At 32.5% G+C, this 23764-nt stretch overlaps 1 protein-coding gene across 12 annotated transcripts in view; it reads right to left on the bottom strand.

Moving 5' to 3' along the window:
• SLC16A7 (solute carrier family 16 member 7) overlaps positions 1-23764 on the bottom strand; it is a 220122-nt gene that overhangs the window by 138306 nt on the left and 58052 nt on the right. For all 12 annotated transcript variants that reach the window (XM_031940994.1, XM_031940992.1, XM_031940986.1 and 9 more), the window contains exon 2: positions 19602-19642. The gene's annotated coding sequence lies outside the window, so the exon portion shown is untranslated. The remainder of the gene's footprint in view (positions 1-19601; positions 19643-23764) is intronic.

Genomic DNA, 23764 nt, shown 5'->3' on the forward strand with positions numbered 1-23764 from the left:
ATGAAATGGTAAAAATATTACTACACTATTCACTTTCTAGAATTATCGTTAGGATTAAATGAAGAAATATGCATGTCATAAAGAACAATTTAATATATAATGGTGATGAGCTTAGGATCTCAGTTTACTCATCTAAACAAAGGGGTTGAACCAGATGTCCTCTGAGGTCCAGAAAGATTCAGTAAATGGCTCCAGATGACACAGGTCTGAGACAGAATCTGTATCCAAGTTCTCTGAGCCCAGAGCCAGTTTCCTTTCCACATGAGCATGGCAATTATATATTTCAAGTACAAAAAGATTTCATTAACAAATGCTTGTTTTTATTTTCTAAAGTTATCAAGATTTCCTTCCTAATAATTACTACATGTAAGCCAGTGTCTGCATTTTTCTGATAATTCTTTGGGAAATTTTCTGATCAAATGGGCAATCTTTCTCTTACTAAAGAAAGCAACCAGATTTGTACTTACTTTGATGGAAAGCCAATAGCACAAATGTAAGCTTCTATTCTGGAAAAGTTTACAGGTTCAAAGAATGTTATTTAATAGGTTATTAAATAGGTTAAACAGCATAAAGGAAGAGTAACATGACAGCAAGAATCTGGGTTCCTCAAATTCTTAAGGTCAAACTAAATGTCTAATTGCTTATCCAATTGTTGTTCATCATATCCAACTCTTTGTGATCTTACATGGGGTTATCTTGGCAAAGATACCAGAGTCCCTTGTTAATTCCTTTTCCAGTGGATTAAAGCAAACAGATTAAGTGACTTGACCAAAATTACACAGCTAGTGAGTGCCCAGATTTGACCTCAGGGCATTCTGATTCCAGACCCAACACTCCATTAATCTGCTAAAATACCTAAATGCCCCTAATTATGATTAAGTTAAAAAACAAAAACACCACCACCAAAAAACAAAACAAAGCAAATAAACAACAACAACAACAACAACAACAAAAAAAAACATGGCCTTTAAAACTTCTGCAACCAGCATGAATTAATATAGATTTCACAGAAAAGCAGCAGAAGAATTATTCTCCTGTAGCTTCAAAACCCAATGGTGACAAAAAATTCTATTCATGAAATGTACAAGTTTCCTATAAATAAAAATCTAAGATATCTAGTTAAAAATCTAATTTCACATTGTTGTTTAATAATATTCCTAGCTCATAAGTGAATGATTATAAAATATTTGCATAAAACTCTGCTTATACAGAAGTATTTTTGAAATATGTTAAATGAATATATTCCAGAGAAATGTTATGAACAATAACAAAAAAAAGATTTTAAAATTTCTGACAAGGGAAAAAAGACTAAAATAATACTGCATTTATAACAGAAATAGGTACATAAGTTCATTGATTTAGTTTATTTTATATCAATACTTCAAGACAATGATGTATTTTAAGTAAATATATCAATATTAAAAAATATTTACAATTCATCATCAATCTGTTTCTCAGGTAGAATAGAAAATAATTATAAAGGCAAAAAGTCTTGTTTTTAGACACCAGCATTATCAAATCATGCCTATAAATTCTCATAATTCTTTGGGCTTTGGGAATAATTAATTTCTTTGGACAACATATTCATTAGAAGTCTGATCTATGATTGATTAGGCATTTCATGGCAGTTGTGAGCATTAGTAATAAAGCTAAAAATAACTGAATATATATTCAGGACTTGTATTTTTAAATACCTGTTCCTATTCTCCTTTCCTCAGATTCAATGTGTTTGTTTTGGAAGCAAACTGCCAACACTTGACTGAACTGCACTTAAAAATGAGTGACTAATGGTCTAGAAAAATAGACAAGAATGTATACCTTGTCAGCTGAATAAGTGGTCAGACTACTGTGGGCCTGTTTTATCCAGACCAGGGAAACATGGAGCATGTGATACTATTATGGCAACCAGGAATAACTTTCCTTGTGCTATTTAAATGACAGAATGTAGCTTAATGTACCTTTAGATATTCACTAACAAAACCATTATTTCAACTGTACACAGCAGTTAAAGTTGTCTCTAAAAGTCACGAGAACCAAAGGCTTGTTAGCCAGAACTACCACAACACTACCTACTTTGGTGATCACAGGGAGAGAAGAATTTGTATGACTGATTTCAGCAGCTCTCTCCTATAAAGTACAAAAAAGAAGTCCTGGCAGTTCTAACTCAATAAAACCCAATGTGCCAATAACTAATCACCTATTAATAAGAAAGATAAATTGTACTCTTCAGCAAGTCTAAGCAAATGTAATAAAGTTATATGAGATGCAAATATGAGCTGAGAAAATGCCTTTTTAAAAAAGCAGACTGTGAAAAGCACCTTGGAATGAAAATGGAGTAATAATACACCAAGCAAATTGTGATTTCACTTCTTGGGTTAAGAATTGGTATATGTACCAGAAAAATTATATGATTTGGTTCACTTTTTAAAGTAAGGAAGGTGTTACTGAGATTCACTATGATAAGAATTTAAGGGAAATGGCTAATTATTGAAAATGACTGGAATTAAGATGACAAAAAATTTGTTTTTCATGACTGTACACATTTGTAATATATATTGTTTTTCTTGCTTTCTCATTGAGAGGAATGGAGGGATAGAGAGAACATTTGAAACTGAAAAAACAAATAACAAAGACTGCTTTATTTTTTAAATAAAAAGATATAAAATTTTAAGGATAAAAAAAGAAATTAAAAAGGAAAATTAATGGAATTAAATCATTGTGGTGACTTTTAAATAACTCTTTAGCTAGGGAAGTATCTAAAACATCCTATACAAGACCTAATGAGATATTTCTGTTAAGGTGTCCTGGTCTCATCTTGCCTTTTCTTCTATAATGGAGAACACACGTGACCTAAACACAGAACCTACTCTTGCTTCAGTATTCACAGTGGAGAGTTTACACTTAATTTCCATTCAAGAAAAAGGAACTACATCCTCTGAGCTTACTGACTCATCTAAGTCTAACGGTTAAATTTAGACATTTACTATACAAATAGGAAAATACCTGTAAGTCCTTCCTAGATTCTTCTGTGAATGGTAATATATTTTTTAAAAATCCTTCTTTTTAGCAAAATCAAAAATGTTAAGAAATTATGTTCACTGTCTGAAAGCTGTCTCCTGACTTACAAGTTTGAAACTGAATTAGGTAAAGGACAAAAAGACTTTTCTTAGGGAAATAGATTGGGGGTATAAGCAAAACTTTGACTAGATCATCACTTGTTTCACATCATCAGTTGCCACCCTTGAAGTGATTGGGGCAATGAACTCACTCAAAGAGCAATATCTCATCTCCTTCAACTCCTAAAGAAATGGTGCTATGACTTACTCTTGAGATGATTTTTACCACAAGAAAAAGGTTTCTTATAAATTTTCTCCAGGAGACATTTAAGGGAAGTAGTCAAAAAAGTAACTAACACAATGGCTGCTATTTTAGTATGTTAACCCCAGAACTGTATTTTAATATATAAAATTTTTATTCAAGAATTTTATAAATGTTATTTCAAATTCCCTTGGTGGGACATTCGTGTTGGAATGCATGGGCAAATTATGCTAATTTATCTCTCTCTTTAACCCCAAAATGGCTTAGATATTGGATTAATGTTAGGAGACTTGCCATACAGCATTAGTATTCTTTTTTTCTTCTTTGACATATTCATAGAAGAAGAACACAGGAATAACGTGAAGGCATGTAGTGGAATTCTGTTTAATAAGTAACTATGTCTAAATATATTCCATAGAGTGCTGATTCCATAGATACTGAGCCCTGGATATTTCTACTTTTTCTGAGGAAAAGTATCTGGCTCAATAGTGAAATGACTTAGAGTTTTGAAAGTATGATACAGCAAAATCTGGGTGGTATCTTACTCCTCTCCTACCTGATAACAGTACCAGGGAGGCGAGATGCTTTAAAAGGAGAGACAGATTCAAACTCAATCTTTTCCTTCAGTTCTCATATATCGTCATGCTTCTATTCACCTCAGCATCTAGCCATAATGTCACTCTTGATTCTCCCTGTGTCTCATCAAATTCTAAATCTTAACATTCACACTTTTACAATACTATTCATCATTGCTCTCTTATTTTCCTTTATATGACAACTATCCTGATTCAGATCCTCACAGCTTTTCACCTAGATTTTTTGAAAATTATTTTTCTTAAATTTATTCATTTTAATAATAATGACCTCTTTGGAATACAGGCCTAGTACAGACACTGCTAGGTCTATATTACAAAGAGATAATCAAAAAGGGAAAAGAACCCCCATTACAAAAATATTTGTAGCAGCCCTTTTTGTAGTGGCAAAGAATTGGAAACTGAGTGGATGCCTATCAGTTGGAGAATGGCTGAATAAGTTATGGTTTATGAATGTTAAGGAATATTATTATTCCATAAGAAACAATTAGCAGGATGATTTCAGAGAGACCTGGAGAGACTTACATGAACTGATACTAAGTGATGTGAGTAGAACCAGGAGATCATTGTACATGGCAACAAGATTATGTGATGATCAATTCTGATGGATGTGGTTCTTTTCAACAATGAGAGGATTCAGGCCATTTCCAATAGACTTATCATGGAGAGAGCCATCTACTCTCAGAGAGGGTACTATGGGGACTGAGCATGGATCACAATGTAATATTTTCACCTTTTTTTGTTGTTTGATGCTTTTTGTTTTGTTTCTCATTTTTTTCTTTTTGATCTGATTTTTCTTGAGGAGTATGATAATTGTGGAAATATGTATGGAAGTATTGCATATGTTTGACATATATGGTGTTATATATATGGGATAACATATGGGAAGGAAAAAATTTTTGAAAGACAAGGGTTTGCAAGGGTGAATGTCGAAAGCTATCTTTGCACATATTTTGAAAAGAAAAAGCTATTATTAAAAATTTATTCATTTTATTGTTAATTTATGAACTAAAACAAGTATTTCCATACCACAACTTGTTCATACATTCTCCAATTGATACTTGTCCCCATAATTTTAATTCCTTTTCTACGAGAGAGAAAGGTGCTGTAAATATTTTAGAACATATATCACTATTGCATTATCTCCAAATTAGTCTCCCCAATCCAAGTCATGCTCTCAAATCCATTCTCCATGAAAGCTGCCAAAATTATATTCTTAAAATACAAATTTAACCACATCATTCCTCTTCTTAAAAAAACAAAACAAAACAAAACAAAAAACTTTAGTGATTCTTTAATGCTTCTAGAATAAAAAGACAAATTTTTCTGGCTGACACTCATTCTCATTCCAAATAAATTTCATTCACTTTATTCCTTTTTATACATTCTAAGTCTAGCTAAATAGGACTGCTTGTTATTCTCTGTACCCAACATTGTGTTTCCTGTCATCACATGCTTGCACAGAGTGTCCACTATTCCAGAGATATATTCCTTCATTATTTCTGTTTCATGGAATTTCTGTCTCCTTTCACAACTCACCTGAACTTGTTATTCAGCAGTTTTTCAGTCATATCTGACTCTTCATGACCTCATTTGTTTTTTTTGTTTGTTTGTTTGTTTTGGGGGAGGGGGGTTTGGCAAAGATATTGGAATGATTTGCTTTTTCCTTCTTTACTTCATTTTACAGATTAAAAAAAACTGAGAAAAAAAGGGTTAAGTGACTTGCCACAGTGTCTGAGATCAATTGGACTGAAGAGAAAGTCTTCCTGCCTCCAGACTTTACTCTCTATCCACAACACTATGTACCACCATGGATAAGAAAGTTGAGATTTGGAAAACTTAAGGACCTCTCCAAAGTCATAAAGTTAATAAGTCCCAGATGTAGGATTTGAATCCAGGGCCTCCTGACTCAAAACCTAACATCACAGATTTAGAGATAATACTACCTTTTAGTCATTCAGTTCAAGCACCTCATTTTACACATGACAAGCCCAGAGAATTTTAAGTGACTATCCCAGGTTACATTGCTTGCAAATGAAGCATTTTTTGAACTCAAGTCTTCCTAACTACTCTTCTAGCTCCCAATTCACTTCAATTTTACTCCTCTAAAAATATTGGTTTCTATTTCATTTTTATTTATAGTAGCTCAGTTTTAATTTTACTTATATTTTGCATTTCCTTCTCCATGTCCATATTCTCTCCCCCCATTTCCTTAGGGGATGAGAAGTGGAAAAAGTTTGTATATGTATTCTCCTCACTCAGTACAGTAGTACCTTGCCCATCATCAGGCATCTAATGAACACTTGATGAATTCATTTTACAGACAAGGAAACCAGGGCCTAAAGAGACAATGACTTACCCTATATGAGATCATGATTGTGTTCCCAGTGTTTTCAAACAACACATCTTAAAGGCCACATGAATTTATGTGCATGTATCCATTCAATCGTTCTATATTGAGTGAATATATTATATATGATACCATAATTAGGGTAAACTATGAAGCTAATTTTTGCCATTTAACATGACCTTATTAGCAAATGCCTGACAAAAAACAATGTAGCTCTGTATAAAATAGATAGTAATAGGGAAATCTTTCTTTACTTTCAGGGACTTTCAGGAGACACAACTCCCTTTTGTAATGCAGATTAATACCTTCTTACAACTTATATTGTTAGAGAGTTCCTCAGAGCACTGAGGTTAGTTGTATGATAGAGACAGGATTAAAATCCAAGTCTTTCTAGCTTCAAAACCAGCTTTCTATTTGTTACCTCAGTGGTGTCAAACTCAGTCAGAAACAAGAACCATTGATTCATGTATGAGGATCCCTGTGGGGATACATATTGACTTAGAAAATGACATTGTTATTATCTTGAAATTTTACTTGTTATCTTATTGTATTTTTTAAAATTTTGCTAAATATTTTATAATTACATTTCAAACTGGTTTGGGCCACCCTTGGGGGTGTTTAGGGCATCACATGGACCATGTTTTTGACACCTCTGCATTACATCATGCTGCTCTGAGAAAAGGAGAAGACAAAAGACTTTATGTGATTTTGGTCAAGTAGACAGCTGTCTCTTTGGGCCTTAGTTTAATTACAAAATAAGGTGGTTAAACAAGATACTCTAATTTTGTTTTTAGCTTTAAATCCTATGATTCAGAGCAACACTAGCAAACATCTAACAATGCAAATATGTGGGAAAATGATAAAGAGAAACACAGAGGAATGAAGAAAAATGGGGAGCATGGTAAAAAACAGCTAGTGAATTCAAGTTCAAGGTGAGTTTCTTGAAGTTAAGCTAATATAAAAGATTATATTTTCTTAGTGGTAGATATCTTTATTTTCCTTGTTGGGTCTATTTTTTGCCTTATAATAAATCACAAAATGACAGATTAAGCAAAGCACAGAATTTCAGAATCAGAAAGGATTTCAAGTGTCATTTAGTCAAACCATACATGATGAAGAATCCCCTTCACAATCTCCCTGACAAGTAATAATCTAGCCTCTGTCTGAAAACCTCAAGTGAAAAAAACAAAATAAAACAAAAAAACAAACAAACAAAAAACTTGAGTGACACTTCTGAGACAGCTCACTCCTCCATGTTTTAGGAATGCACTTCTTATATAAAGTTAAAATCAGTCTCTTGCAGCCTCCATCCACAGAACTAAATTATACTCTCTGGTTCTATGCAGAACAAATGCTTCTTTTTCTTTCTTTCTTTCTTTCTTGCTTCTTTTTCATAGAAGGATTCCATTATCATCACTATATTGATAGTTCTCAGTTCAGTTTCTGTTGAATTACAGTCATAGATCTCCAATTGTTTCTTGCATATCTCAAACTAGATGTCCTGTAGCCATCTCCAACTCATTATGTCCAATACAATCCTTCAAATGTTTAAATATAATTATCATTTTCCTTTTATGCCTTCTCCAGATTAATCACTCTATTTCCCCCATCAATCCTCATTTAGTATAGTCTCTGTCTCCTTCACTATACTGATTACATGTATTTTTACATGTTCTGATGTGTCAATAACAGGGCAGCTAATTGGCCCAAAAGTGACAGCCCGGATTCAGAAAGACTCATCTTCTCAAGTTCAAATCTGGCTTCACTTGACACTGGAAAAGTCATTTAAACCATGTTTCCTTCAGTTTCCTCATGAACTGAAGATGGAAACAGCAAACTATACTAGTATCTCTGCTAAAAATAATAATAATAATGATAAAAAAAAAAAAACAAATGGACTCACAAAGAATCAGAAATGCCTGAAATATTACCTAACAACAAATTTGTCAATATATTCATGAAATTCCTCACTAGGAAGGAAGAATATGTCACAGATAAGTTTGGGTCAGGGCAAAGTGCAGTGGAACCTTTCTCATTCTAAGAATTCTATGAGTCAGTGTAGATCCTAAACACTGAAATTTCCTTTCTTGAGCACTATATACTATCTCTTGATAAACCTACTCTTTGGGCTCAAACTGATATCCAGTACTGCAAACCTTCCTTATTTCTTTTTTAAAGAGATCTGTACATATGAGATACAGATATTCCTCCAGGGCACCAAAATTCCAGGAAATACATATACTTGGTATGGTAGTGCAGTCACGATGTGATCATCTCCTCTCTCTTCTTCAGTCTGTGAAAACACCCCAGTGTCCAATAGCCATCCCTGTGATACCCCATTCCTAGAATATGTATTCTCTCTTTGTCTTGCCCATTCATGCACCCATTCTTTCAGCTGAATAAGAATTCAGAGAATAAGAGGAATAGTTGTGGGACTGTTCCAATAAGAAAAAAGGTGGTTGGTTCAACACTTGAATACTTCTCACTTTAAAAAGCTCAGTTTAACTATTATGAAATCTAATAACCTTTTAATTTTTTATAGAATGAATCTTCATTCCTCATCTTAGGGGGTACAGATTTATGCCATTTCATGACCAAGTATGCATTCTAGAAAATGTTCAAATATCCCTCCATGAACACATGGGTTCATATACATATATAAAAAAATCTATTTATACTATATAGTTATACACATATAACTTTTATTTTATTGTGAACTTAACAAATTTCAACAAACGTGAACTTTTTCCCAAATGTAAAGGACATAAAATAAATGTTATATGAAACCATGAATCTATCTCCATAGCATGCAACTTATTGGGCTTTTTTTTAAAGTATGTATTAAATTTATCAAATTTAACATATTTAACAAAAAATATAATGTCCTACTTTTCTCTGCTCCTTCCAAATTTGCTGCCATTCTCTACTGTATAGTTTTCAAATGTTTCATGGTTGTATTTTTTCCCTTCTTTTATTGGGGGAATAGGCATTATGATCACTATACCCTGGCTCCCCTCACAATTTTCCAAATCTTCTCTTATAGCAAATAAGTAGAGGCAAGCAAAACAAATGGACACATTGGTCATTTCTGAAAATGCACGTCTCATTCTAAATCTACAATCTATCATCTTGCTGACACGAAATAGAAAGCATGCTTCATCATTAGTGTTGGGAATCATAACTCAGCATATCATTGATCAGTCTTGATGGTTTTTTATAGAGGTTTTCCTTTAGAAGACTGTATTCATTAAATAAATTGTTGTTCTGTCTCTAATCACTTCATTCTGTATCAATTCATACATGTATTGTCAGATTTTGGCTTTCCAAATAAGATTTCTTTCTCAGGATTCACAAGCTTCTCTATCCTTTTGTAAAGTCCTGGGCTCATCTTGGTTTCGCTTTGGTTTTCTTAATCATTGTTTGCCTTGCTGTCCTTTTTAAAACTTTGCCAAGGCATAGGTAGAGAGCTGACTTCCTCTGTGGCCTTTCATATCACTGTCATTAACAGAAATTAACCCCTTCACAGATTTTTCAAACAATATAGGAGGAGTGATTTATATTATTCATTTGGCTTTTTGTTCAGTTATGAGACCCCATGTGGGATTGCAAACAACAGTTTCAAAAGCTGGACAATAGAATACAGATAATATTAATAGGTTGTTTTGTAAAATAATATGTGTCTGGGTATATTTAAGTACTTTTAAGTATGGATTAGTAGTCTTTTAGTTTTACATGATTGCCTTAAAAGGAAAGAAGATAGGAAATTAAAAATAAAAGTTTAATATTCTCTAGACTAAATGATATGGAAACATTAATTGGAATGACAAATGAAATATACATAAGGTGCATTGCAAATGCTATATTACACCAACAAATTAAAATAAATTTTTTCAGGAAAAATAGAAATTTAGAATTATCAGCATTATCAGTATTTTTAAAGCTTTGCTCTTTTATTTTATATATATATTTTTATGTATATATATATATATACATATATGTATATGTGTGTCTATGTAGATATAAACATACACATACTATTCTTTTAAATTGTTCTTAAGCTTTGAAATCCTATGTTATTGTTGTTATTCTTTATGGAATCACATTTCCAATCTAAAAATATTTGTTGCTGTTAACTTTCTTCTACTAAATTCTTTCAAGCAAACCCATCAATCCTTGTTACCTGGTTACATGACAATTATCAAAAGATAATTGGATATGTTATATTCCCACTCCAAGTGTCCCCCCCTTTACCCGCCCCCATCCAGATTCCCAGCTTCTAGGTTGCAGTTATCTAATGGTTTCAAATTTGTATACTGCACAATCTTTGCTTCTGAGTTTATTACATACTGGCAATGTCACTACTACTCATAAACCCATGTTTTGGGAAGTACTTAAATTTCCTGTAATAGCTCTACAGCTAAGAAACCTTGCTGAAACTGGTGACCATCTGTATGAGACAACTCCTCTACGGGCTTGGGCCTGTAGCTATAAAGTATAACCCAGTGATAGAGTGAAAATAGCATTGGCCTAGAAATTTGATGATCTACCAGTTCTATCAGTTTCCTCACCTGTAAAGTAAGGATAATCTTCTTTGTACTATATATACTTTCAGGGTTATAGAATGAGAAAATGGAAGTGAAATATATCCATCTCTTTCATCTTTACAAAGCCCTAGCTTTACCCAATTATCCCCACTAATCCTCTACTTCTACCTTTTATTATTATTTTATTATTAATTATAACTATTATATTTTAATATATAAACATTATATTATATATTATATATTAAATTATTGTTATTATTATTAAAATAACTGGTAAAACTATCTTTAAACAGTGATTCTACCTTTTCTCTTTTCATTGTCTTTATAACACTCTGCAATCTGACTTCCTGCCTCATTGTTCTACTCAAACTGGCTTCTCAACAATTATTAAGAGCCCATTGACTAGCTTAATCCATGGTCTTCTTTCAATCCTGATCCTTTCTTTTAAACATTTGACACTATCAATTTCTGTATACTCTCTCTTAACTAGGCTTTCATGACATTAACGTAATAGAACTGTGTACATTGCTCTCTGACTATTTCTTTTCAGTTCCTTTTCTGGTTTCTCATTCTTGTTGTACCCACTAAATGTGTTGTCTCTCTATTCTCTGTACTTGACACCCTTTCTCAATTATCTCCCATCTATCTCCCATTGGTTCAAGTATCATCATCGTGCGATAATTTGTTGGCCTTTAAATTCAATTATAGTCTCTCTTTTGAGCTAATCATGCAACTCAAATTAGATTTCCTTATAGGCGCTCTGAATTCAACAAGTTGAAACAAAATTAATCATCTTCCTCTCAAACTTCCCCTTCTTCAGAAATTTTTACAACTATGAAGGGCATCCTCCTCAGTCAACCTCCACAGCCTCGGTATCATTTTCAGCTCTTCATTCTCACTCATCTCACTAAACAATATACTTCCAATTTTGCCAAAATAAAAATGTTCATATATGTATATATTGTGTATATATACATGTTATATATGTAATATGCACACACACACACTTCACTTACAAAGACATAATTCTAGTTTACATCTTTATTTCCACTAGCCTGGACTGTTGCAATATCCTTTTGATAGATTTCCTTGCTTTAAGTCTCCAACCCATTTTACATTAAGCTGTCAAGGAGATTTTCCTAAAGAATAGATCCAATCTTATCACTGTCTTCTCCCACCCCACCTCTTACTGAACTCTACCCTGTCCCAATTCCTTTCAGAATCAAATACAAATTTCTCTCTGTGACATTTAAAGGCTTTACTTGGTTCCTTCCTATCTTTGCATTATTTGTATATCTTAGTCTCTTCCACATAATGTATAACTCGGTTATCTTGGACTGTTTGTTGTTCCTCCTTCAAAACTCTCCAATTCCCATGTCTCTTTGCCTTTGTAATAACTACTGGCCATGTGGGCAAAGCTCTGCCTCCTCATTGCTACATCTCAGTTTTCTGACTTCCTTCAAGCCTCAACTCCACTTTCTGCATGAGGCATTTTTCTTTCTCTGCCCATTGCCCCAAAGTCTTCTCCTTTCATTATCTTCATTGACTCTGTATACATTTTCTATATATATATATAATTATTTATATATAATTGTTATTTTACATATATAGTTTTATATATATATATATAATTACTTACATATAACTCTTTAAAATATTGTAAACTTCTTGGGGGCAAGGACTAGATAGATAGATGGATAGATAATACTCATAATGGATAATACAGATAATAATACAGATAAATCTATTATCTATCCATCTATCTATATACATGACATAAACATATAGATACACATATATATGTATGTATATATACATATACACATACACATGCATTTGTATGTGTATGCAGGGGAAAAAAGAGATTGCCTCTATCCATGTGTGTGCACATTAACTATGTATATACAGACACACACACACATAATGAAGTATAAATAGAAAGCATCAATAAATTCTTATCAACTGATTGCCTAAATGACTAACTGAAGTATTTAGTAACCATAAAGTTTTATGTAAATAATGTTATTATTCTTCTTTCCTGATGGCTATATGGTAGTATTCATTCCTATCTTTTCAGTTAATTAAGTAACTCATTATAACCTAAGGCAAAGAAACATATCCCTGATAATGTCTCCCATGGATTTCCCAACAAACCCCCCCCCCCACCTTTTCTCCTAATTTTTGTGAAAAGACAAGGTAATATTTAGACAAATGCCCTAAATTTAGAGACATACAATTTGAATTTAAATATTAGTTCTATTATTCATGACCTGTGTGACCTTAAGCAATAATTAATCTCTTTGAGTCTCAAATTAGTCACCTATAAGATGGGGATAGGGCTAGATTGATTTAAAGTTCTCTATGTTTATTGTGCCAACACATTCCACCATTTCTAAAATTGTCAACAGAGCCACTTTGGAGTATAACAGATATAAAAACAGCTAGCCTTTGTATTAACTAATGAGGCAAGGGGAAAGATATGTTTGTTTCTGAAGAGCTTAGTAGCTAGGCTTTGGGGACCCTAGAGAAAGTATAGAGGGACTTGAAAGGTGATGACTTCTATTGGGGCACTTAATTCCCTGGAGATCTGTATTGGCAGGCTTAACTGGAGAAGGAGGAAAGGCACAAAGGAAAACATGATCTTAAGAAAGATTAATTATAGGAAAATAAAAAGATAACAGGAAGTGGGCAAAGGAAGTGAACTGACATGAGAGGATCGGCTAGATGACCTTAATGGATAGGTGCTACACATAGTGCCTGAGTGGTTTTGGATAAATCATCTAAATTCTCAGTCTCAGTGTTCTCATCTGTCAAATGGAAATAGTAACATCTTTAAGACTCACCACACAAAAAATATTTAAAAATTAAAAAAAAAAAAAAGATTCATCATCCAGGGTTGTTGTGAGGAATAAATGAGATCATGGATAAAAAACATGCATTAAAAACTGTATTAAACACCTTGGGCACAGATAAAAAAGTAACAATGAGTCCCATCCTCAAGAAGCTTATAGTCTAATTTTAAAAATGTCAGTATATAAAGGGTGGTACAAAAGGATTCAGAAAGTAACAGGGACAGTGAGTGAACCCAAAAGAGAGTAAAATGATAGCCCTTTTTCAGAAGCAATATAAGTATTGATTGTGGTTCCAGAATTGGAAATATAAGAAAGCCAGAAGAGTACAATGGAGACAAGGAAGCTGATAAGGAGATGTCCAGGGATTAAAGCGAAGCATTGTTGGAGTGTCCTGGCTGAATATGATAGCAATTTCAGTCACTCAACAATGACAAGGAGGCTGCAGGGAAAATATGATGAAGATGAAAGAATAAAATTCTTTAGGATGTAATCTCTAGTTCAGACAACAAAATGAAGTAATGACTAGGGAGCTGTGGCAGGCAAAGCCATACAAAAGCCCTACAACTATCAGTTTTGTTTCTGTTAATAAAGGGAATATAGTGATGTCACAAAAAGAGAATGAAAATGTGACCAAGCTCCAATGCTCTTGGGGAGATCACAGGGAGAAGGGAATGGGAAGGGGTGACTGAAGGAGAAATGAGAGGTGTTGAAATATAATTCCATTTTCTCAATAAAGGTGAAGAAAGAAAGGAATAAAATGTTGCATAGACTATGAGATATAGTTATATTGCTTCTTGCTTTTCCTAACTATTTTATTGTTACAAGGGAGATGCTTTTGAGAGGGAAGTAATAACAAGAAATAATTATAAAAATTAAAAGCATTAGGACATATATATATATATATATACATATACTTATGTATTATACACACACATATACATATATATATATATATATATATATATATAAAATCTCAGGTTAAAACAAAAAAAAATAAAGAAAAGCATGAGAGAGGTGGGAGGAGGATTACAGGAAAAGGATGTGGTCTAAAGTTATGTGCTATGATTAGAGCAACAGGTTTCCTGCACTTGTATTTTTAAAATTATTTATTTACATTTGCCTCATGTTAAATCAGCATCCCGGGGCAAAATTTTTCTCTAAAACTTTACTGACTTGACAGATGAAAATGAAAATAACTAGCTGTTCTATGCAAAGAAGTTGGAAGGTAAAACATCTCAGACAAAAGTCTGGTATGCTTAGAGTTTACAGAACGAAGAGAGCTTAGCAAAAGGTAGCCTGATTCTTTTACTGCACAAATAAGACCCGGATAGGAAAGGTTTGTCCATAAAACACAAGCGGCAGATCCTTCAATGCAAAAGCCATGTCATTCCATAACACTACTATGTCGTCCATCCCAATGTTGATTCAAGATGATTTCCCAGTCAAAAGCACCATTAAGTTTAATAAATTCTTTCCCTTCTATTATCTGTTCCTTAGTTCTACGTAAAAGGCCTTTTTGTTGAAACCTAAATAAAATTCAATTAAACTTTACTTGCTGCAAATAGACATGTTTCAGACACACTTTGAATCAAAGTATGAGATAATATTTATCTAACCCATTCCATTAGTGTTAAAAACAGAAGTATTCCTAAAAAAAAAAAGTTCAAAGTAAATTTATTGGACTATGGAATCATAAAAGCATAGATTTGGAATTATAAAGAAACTGAGAATCCCTTAAGTCTAACTCCCTCATTTTGCAGATAACTGAGACCCAGAGAGTGACTTACCCAAGGCAGCAGAGTTTATAAGTTTTTTTTTTTTTTTTTTAAGTTGGGACATTTGATTCCCATTAACTAAAATTTAAATGTTTGTTTTTAAAATGAATACTCCTTGGGCCTGTTTTGCTACTTAGAGTGGGCATTGCTGATAATAGTTCATATTCATGTAGTACTTTATTGCTTGTAATATATATATATATATATTTTTTTCTCATTTTTCTCAAAAACTGTAATAGATCTTGCTGACTGCAGGCATCTTATTTTAAAAGTGAGGAAGCCGAGGCAGAGAGAGAGAGAGATAAGCGGATTACCCATGATCATAAAGCTAGTAAACTAGAAGCTCAATAACATTGTTGCCAAAATTGTCTTCTCTGCAACTGTGAGCATGGCACTACTCTCCCTAAGGCAACATGATATCTTTCAGGATTTTCCAAAGAGAAAAAATGGACATTTATTTAAGTGCTTAATTTATGATAGAATATGGTTCATGAGTATTCCATATATATAATATATAATTTTAATGTTTTTCTACTAGCAATCCCTTTTAGCCTGAGAAATTTTTATGCTACCCTGGGTTTAGAGATATATAAAATAGTTGAACAAATCAAACATTTACTGATAATAATCATAGAGATTTATTTGAAAACAATTCTTTGATAACATAATTTTTTAAGATATTAAAGCATACATGGGTGTGTATATATATATATATATATATATATATATATACACACACACACAGAGGACAGTTTTGTGTCTACAGTGCAAATACATGCATATTACATGTATATAATGCATGCATACATGCAGCATGCATATTTGTATGCAAATATGTATATGTCTATTGCATAGCATGTTTTTATTGTATATTATATTGTTCAAATAAAATCAGCACATTCTAAAATGTTCTTTCTTTTTTCCTTGTTTCACAACATCCTTTATATATTCCCTTCTTTTCATTCACACAGCCACCATCCATTTCAGTCCCTCATCACCTCTTATCTAGATAGATTATTGCTATAAGCTTCTGATTGGTTACTTTGCCTCAGATCTCTCCTTGCTCCAATCTAACCTCCCTCACTCCCCCAGTCCCTCTCTCCCCAAAGCTGCCAAAGTGATTTCCCGAAAGGTGGGTTTGACCATGTGATTATCCTCATTCAATGGAACTGGTATCTCCTATAATCTCCAAGATCAAACAGGAAGTCCTTTGTTTAAAACTCTTTCCAGACAGGCCCTTCCTACCTAGACAGTTTCCTTGTTCTTTATTGGCCTTCACACACACTTTAGTACAGCTATACTGGTCTACTTGTGGTTCCTCACATAAGATACTTTATCTGTTACTCTCATGCTTTTGTACTAGTTGTACTCCATGTTTCCCTTTTCATCTCTACTTCTTAGAATCTATGGCTTCCTTCAAGACTCACCTCAAATATCACATGTTGTAGAGAGATCTTTGCATTCTTCCTGTTCCTAAAACTCTTCCCCCTAAAGTTACCTTCTGTTTCATACACACACATACATACACATACACACACACACACACACACACATTCATTTTATAAATCTATATATATATTATATATATATAAATATATATATATATATATATACATACACACACATACACATACACATATACATATATCCTTCTATATAGATATATATGTCTCCTATTTATGTTATGGGGCTTTTAAAATATAGATTGCATTTCCTTCATTATACTATAAATTTCTTGAGCGCAAGTACATATTTAATCAAAGTGGTTGGCACATAGTTAACAATTAAAATGCTTAGTATTCTGCTTTATTTAGAATAAGACTACAGTAAGCATTGTGTATTCAGAGAGTATGTTTCTTTTTTCTTTTTTCTTTGCTGAGGCAGTTGGGGTTAAGTGACTTGCTTAAGGTCACACAGTTAGGAAGTGTTAAGTGTCTTGAGACCAGATTTGAACTCAGGTACTCCTGACTTCAGGACTAGTGTTCTATCCACTGGACCACCTAGCTACCCCAAGCATTGTATATTCAATGTGGCAAAATGGAAAGTGCATTGAATTTGGAGTTAAGACTTTGAGATTGAAACCTATCCATGTTCCTTACTAGCCATATGTTATTAAGCAATTGAGCAATTAAATTGAGCCTTAGTTTCTTCATCTGTAAATTGAGGGGAAATGATCTGTTTTTCCTCTTTCTAACTTCCTTTCTTTTTTAAAGAGCAATATCATTCTGTCATACTTGAGACTTCACTCTCCCCTAATATCTTACATAATCAGCTGCTATATTTTCTTGATTCTATTTCTGTAATACCTTTCAATCTGTTTCTTTTTTCTATGCACACTATCCAGATTCAGGATCTCATCATGCTTTTCACCTCAAATGCCCTCAAATATACCCCAAATATACCCTTGTAAGTGTCTTAAATACCCTCTCAATATGTATTCTTGTCACAAGTTTCTGTTCTTTTCAATCTATCCTATATACCAATGGTGTTAAACTCAAATAAAAATGGAGCCACTGAATTATACATAAGGATGTCTGCAGATAAATAATGGCTTAGAACACCATATGTCAGCATTATCTATGTCTTATTGTATTTTTATTTATTCATTTATTTTATTATTATTATTATTTTTCTGAGGTAATTAGGATTAAATGACTTACCCAGGATCACACAGCTAGGAAGTGTTAAGTGCCTGAGATCACATTTGAACTCAGGTCCTCCTGACTTCAGGGCTGGTATTCTACCCACTTCACCACCCAGCTGCCTCTATTTTTATTTATTTTTAAAATAATTCCCGATTTCATTTAAATTTGGCATGCTTTCTACTTCAGTTCCACCCAGCCTCCAAATTAATATTCTTAAACATCATGTTAACCATATCATTCCCCTACTTAGGAAGATTAAGTTACTTCCTATTAGATATAGGATAATACAAACACTCTGTTTCTTCCAAGACTACCTCCAGGCTTATTGCATATTAATCCCCATAACAACCCCTTCTTTATAGCCAACTCAGTCTGTTCATTATTCCATCCCATGCCATTTCTTCTCCTACCTCCATTTCTTTGCACATGTCTTCCCCTTTCTATGCCTGGAATTCCCTCCCTATCCAAAACTATTTCTGGAACTCCCCAATTCCTTCCAATGGTTCGTTCAGGATCCACCTTCTACAAGATACCTTCCCTAACAACTCCAATTAATACTCCTAATTATTTGGATTTACTTTGTATATCAAAATAACCAATAAATGTTAATTAAATACTATTTGCTGGACTCTATGCTAGCTGCTTAGCAATACAAACAAAATCATTAACAGTTCTTGATCTCACATTCTATTGGAGGAAGAAAAATATACACAAATAACTTTATATATAGATTAATGTATACGTTATTCCGCTGAGTAACAAGTCCCTAAAAGTCAGGAGTGATTGTGTTGTTGTTGTTTTAATACATCAATATATAGTACAGCACAGTGCTTGGTACATAGAAGTTGCTTAATAAATGTCAATTGACTGAATCAATGAATCTAAATTTCCCTTTCTTTGAGAAACTACTCAATGATTGGGTGAATTTGGCTTAATATACACAGGCCCATGTATAAACTAGTGTTGCCTTCTTATTTTTTTCTGTCCCAAATTCCCAAGTTATTTTTGAACAACATAGTTACCCTCCCATCAGATTGCTCAGCATGCATCTGAAGGGTTCCAGAAGGGATTGCCTAAGTACCAGAATATCCTCTTTTAGACAACATGTTCAGAATATCAAGCTCAGGTTGCCAAAATGAAAAGTGGTTAATTAAAGCTGTTCATACATGGCAGGACTTACTTTCAATAGAAACTGCTAAATAACCTTCAGAGTACCTGTCAATCGTGGTAAAAGGGACAAAATCCTTGAAAAACCTTCACAAGTACAAATACTTGGCATGCCTAAAGACATTTTGGTAACCGAAGGTGACATGGAAGCCCTTGTTATTTGTGTGAGTAGCATCCAAGTCTATTTAAAGAATAGCAATGCACTTTTAGAGACTTTCAGCCATTTAAATACTGGTAGCATGCAAAGCAGTCTTTAAATGTGTCAGAAAAAGAAACTGTGAAGAAGCATTCCAGTATTTACAGAGTGCTCAAGCTGATACCAATTATCATTCCAAAAGAAAATAAGGACACACTTACCAAAGTATAAGAGAAGGAAAATCTGTGATCATCAGAATGGCCTAGAAGAAAGGAAGAAAGAAGGGAAAAAATGATAAGAGCAAGTAAGAAAAAAAAAGTCCTCAAATTTACTTCCTATTTTGAGTTATGTGAATCCAATTTCTCTCCCTCCCTATCAACAGTTTACCTGAATTGGGGTGCAACCATTTTGGGCCCAGAGTGTCAATGGGAAATAATAGCTTCACCAATATTTGTTTCCCATAGAACATGTGATTTTAAACCTATATGAACTCTATTGTATTATACCATGACAAATAGTACCTTTTATAGCAAGTTTTTAACCTGGGATCTTTGAATTTAAAAAAAAAAAAAAATATATATATATATATATATATATATATATATATATATATATTCTAATAACTTTTTTCAAATAATCAGTTTCTTTTGTAACTACATATACACATACATATATACATAGATATACATATGTATATGAAACTTTCTGCATTTAAAAAACATTATTCTGAGGAGTCCATATGCTTTACCAGACCATCAAAGGAAATGATGGTCCTAAAAGAAAAATAATTAAGAAGCCCTGGTCTGTAGCTACATTCTTAGATAACATGAAATCCATAATATTGGTTTGCTCAGCATGTCAATAAAACTAGAGGGTGATGAAAAAGGAACAAAAACATTGAGAGCATTGAAAAAGTGGAAAAATGAAGGAAACTCACATTTTTTTTTTCATTAACTGGAAATGAATAGAATAAGGAGTTCCATACCAGAAATAAAATGAAAGACTCAATAAAAAATGATGGCAGATATCTAAATGTGTTATAATTAGCCTTGAACTTCTGAAACAAACAAACAAAAAAGAATTGTAACCTAGTATCAACATATATCTAAAGAAAGATGAGTCAAGATCAGAATGTGTTAGGGTCATAAAACTTGTTCATACATAACTTACTCTTCAACTGCAGACTCAGATAGAATAATAGTGCATGCCATTAAAATGGTAGCAGAGGTTGAAACATAGAAGTATTCTTCTTACTCCAAGATTAACAGCAAATATGCAATTCAACTCAAATGTTAACAGAAAAAAAGATATAAAAGCTGGAAGTCATTTAAAAGTATAAATGCAAAAAAGTAAAAAATCTATATTACTTTGTAATCTGATATCTATATATGTATAAAATTATTGACAAGCAGATGTATCTCAGGATTTTTTTTGGGGGGGGAGGTGGGCAGTATATGATTGAGTCCCTATGACCCCTTTTATTTTCTTTAAAATTCAATAGATATAAAGTGTTTGATTTTAACTATGATCTTTGACCACATATAATTATTACTATCTCCATTTTGTGTATGTGTGAAAAAGCTAACAGGATAAGAATATATGTTTCTGAGACTGTCTGAACACTGAGTCGGTAAAAGCCCTAGGAATAAAAAGCATTATTTGTGAATTACGTGTAGTAAGATCTGATTACCTTATTTTCCGAAGCAAACCACTTTTGACCTGAACTAAGTAGAAAATGCTCAAGTTGTAATCATTAATATTATCACTATCATGGCATTTGATGCTCCACTAGATAGATACATAGCCTGAGAACCTGACCTAAGAAGACTACATAACTAAAATACCTAAGATACATTCAAAGACACCTGCTACCTTCTGATGCTCTAACTTGAATTCCTCCTAGAATTCTGCAAACAGCTGCGTCTGATAAGACACAATAGTCACAATATGTTACCCATTGATATTTCCTTCACATAAACCAAGTTAGGCAATTTGTCTAGCATCCACAAGGCTTTCTAAAGGATAAAGATCTTAGATTGTAAAGCTGTTATTCATTATACTTTTAAAATCTCAAAGGCAAGCACATTTTTGATGCCAAGAGTCATTTTAAATTGATTTGAAATTTGGGTTTCTGGTGTGTTTCTTTTTTTTCTTCTTTTTAGAGTAATTTAAGTTCTTGATTTGCCATTTAAAAGCTACATTATGGTGTAATAAAATCAAATGGCCAATTTTTAATAAAGACCTGAAAATTCTTGGCTACATCAATATATCATTCTTCTATAACTTCCTAAAAAGTTTAGGTATTTATACAGATATAGACCAAAATAAAACAACATTTTAAGATTTTATTGAGTCATATGTCACCTTCTAGTGACATAAGAATTCCTAATCTAAATAATTCAGTTAATGGGCATATTATTCAATTCAACTAAAAGCATTTCTCAATCATCAACTATGTACAAGACTAAGCAATGTAAATATATATAAATACATATGCATATATGTGTATGTGAGCATGCATATATACCTGCATTGTCTATGTATATGCATACATATGTGCACACACACACAGTGTACATGTGTTTGTGTATCTCTAGTACCTGCCCTTATAGAGCTTACTCTATTAAATCTAACTTTCTAATTTGAGGTCTGTGAATTTATTTTAAACATTTTGACAACAATATTTTAATATATTTGGTTTCTTTTGTAATCCTATGTATTTTATTTTATACATTTAAAAAGATTGTTTTAAGATTTCATAAGATTTAGCCAATTGCTAAATGGGCCCATAATACACATATACACTCACACACAAAATTTAATGATCCCAATACTAGTGGGATACAATCTGTACACATGTAAATAGTGTGCAACACACATATTTACATGTCATATGCATATATACATGCATGTATGCATGTTCCTACATTATAGATATAATATCTTTGATAGGGCAAATGCTTGCATCCAGAGGGAATCAAAACATGTCTCCTACAGGAAGTGGTACATAATTAAGGAATTCTAAGAAGCAGAAGGAAGATGAAAGATCATTTATATAAATGGATATTGTATAAAAATAAAAACTAGGCCAATTTGACTGAAATGAAAAGTGAATTTAAAAATAACATGACATGAGATGGGAAAGGTAGATGGAAGACAGACTGCATAACATATTTTTGTTTTAAAGCCGATTTTAATGGATAAGCAGTGGTATGCATTGGAAAGATCACTAGATTTGAAACCAAAAAAAAACCTGCCTGAGTAGGCTGTTTACTAGCTATGTAGCTTTGAACAACTACTTTTCCTCTTTGAGCCTTAGTTTTATCATTTGAAAAAAAAGAGTCATTAGGTGATTTCCAAAATCCCTTCTAACTATAGATCCAAGTATAAAAAAATTTAATTACAGTTTTCATTCAAATAAAATATTGATGGGTCCCTTAAAATAACTGATATAGGCAGAATTATTATACATAAATCATTATCCTATAGAATTATCCAGTGAATACTTTATTCAATAATGATCAATAAAAGTTTGTCTATAAGATAAGAAGATTATTTTAGTGGTAATAATTGTCAATTAACTTTTTTTTCCTATATTATTCTACTGGACTGAATATAGGTTACTTCTAAAATATGTATCATGACCTTAAAATGAGATTTCTTTGAAAAGAAAATTACACACACACACAGAGGAATATGCCAATTATGGGATACAGAGATTATATTTTACATCTCAAGATTTTGGATTTTGCAAGTTTACACTAGAGTTTACACTATATTATATATATATATATATATGTGTATGTGTGTATATATATATATATATATATATATATATATATATATATATATACTTATAGTTTACACTATAAGGACTCATAAAAATAGGAAGAAAAATACAAACTGGCACTAAGAAAGGCATAGAGAATTTCATTCTACTTCTTTGAGGATAGTGAAAGAGAGGGAGAAAAGGGAGCATGGAATACTTGACAAAGAAATATTTTCAGACTGTCTTAAAAAAAAACCCATTGATTTACTGTTTGAAAATGAAATATTTGGGCCATGACCAAGTTCATAGAGAACTGAATTTTATTCTCAGAGGTAGAACGATCTGAGTATAAATCCTGCCTCAAACTCTTATGGCTTTTTGAGTCTGGACAAATCAGTTAATTCCACCAGCCTCAGTTTCTTTATCTATAAAATGGGGATAATAATAACACCTACCTTCCAGGATTGTTGTGAAGAACAAACAAAAACAGTAATTGTAAAGCACCAGTATAATGTTTGGCACATAGTAAGACACTATATAAATGGTAGCCATAATGATGATGATGATGATGATAATGATGTATACACATATACATCTATGTATGCCTGTATGTAT

Source organism: Sarcophilus harrisii, chromosome 5 (genome assembly GCF_902635505.1).
Source record: "Sarcophilus harrisii chromosome 5, mSarHar1.11, whole genome shotgun sequence".
In the NCBI taxonomy this organism is placed as follows: domain Eukaryota; kingdom Metazoa; phylum Chordata; class Mammalia; order Dasyuromorphia; family Dasyuridae; genus Sarcophilus; species Sarcophilus harrisii.